Raw genomic sequence first — 810 nt, 5'->3', positions numbered from 1 at the left:
ATACTGGTCCATACTGGTTCATACCGGTCCGTACGGGTCCGTACTGGTCCGTACTGGTCTATACTGATCCATACTGGTCCGTACTGGTCCAAACCGGTCCATACTGGTTTAAGCTGGTCCATACCAGTCCATACTGGTCCGTACCGGTTTAAACTGGTCCATACTGGTCCGTGCTGGATTGTACCAGTCCGTACTGATCCATACCGGTCCATACCGGTCCTTACTGGTCCGTACCGGTTTAAACTGGTCCATACTGGTCCATACTGGCCCATACCGGTCCGTACTGGTTTAAACTGGTCCGTACCGGTTTAAACTGGTCCGTACTGGTCCCGCAGCTCCCTGGCTCCCTACATGGACGAATCGGTGACGCACGTGGTGACATCACAGGACTGGGACCCCGCCTTCGAGGAGGTGTGGCCTAAAAAACAAAAGGGGGCGTGGCTTCACTGGCTACCACCAAGCCCCGCCCCCTTTTTAACCCCAAGCTCCGCCCCCTCCCCTCAGGCGCTGGAGCTCCGCCCCTCGCTGCTCTTCGTGCGTCCCCATTGGCTGCTGCTCTGCGGGGAGCGGCAGCGCCCCCTGCCAGCCCAGCCCTTCCTGGTGACGTCAGCGATGACGTCATCGGCGCAGCAGTGACGTCATCGCCGCGGACACACCCCCTTCGTAAACCACGCCCCTTTTCCTTAGCGCTAATAAAGAGAATTTGGGTAGAAATGGATGAATAATTAATGAGGTTTGGGGTGGAGTGGGCGGGGCTTTTAGGAGGTGGGCGGGGCCTCCTTAAAGGGGCAATGGCTCCTTTTATTTTTT

The 810-nt window shown here is 57.2% G+C and overlaps 1 long non-coding RNA gene across 1 annotated transcript; it reads left to right on the top strand.

Moving 5' to 3' along the window:
- Window positions 1-286: 286 nt before the first annotated feature.
- Window positions 287-714, top strand: LOC121363515. Its single transcript, XR_005956714.1, has 2 exons — window positions 287-411; window positions 505-714. It is a non-coding gene; the product is annotated as an uncharacterized LOC121363515 (long non-coding RNA).
- The last annotated feature ends 96 nt before the right edge of the window (window positions 715-810 follow it).

This window comes from Pyrgilauda ruficollis, unplaced genomic scaffold (assembly GCF_017590135.1).
Source record: "Pyrgilauda ruficollis isolate IOZ18807 unplaced genomic scaffold, ASM1759013v1 scaffold7226, whole genome shotgun sequence".
Classification (NCBI taxonomy): Eukaryota; Metazoa; Chordata; class Aves; order Passeriformes; family Passeridae; genus Pyrgilauda; species Pyrgilauda ruficollis.
The sequence above is the reverse complement of the archived record's forward strand: the minus strand, read 5'-3'. Positions and strand labels throughout refer to the sequence as shown.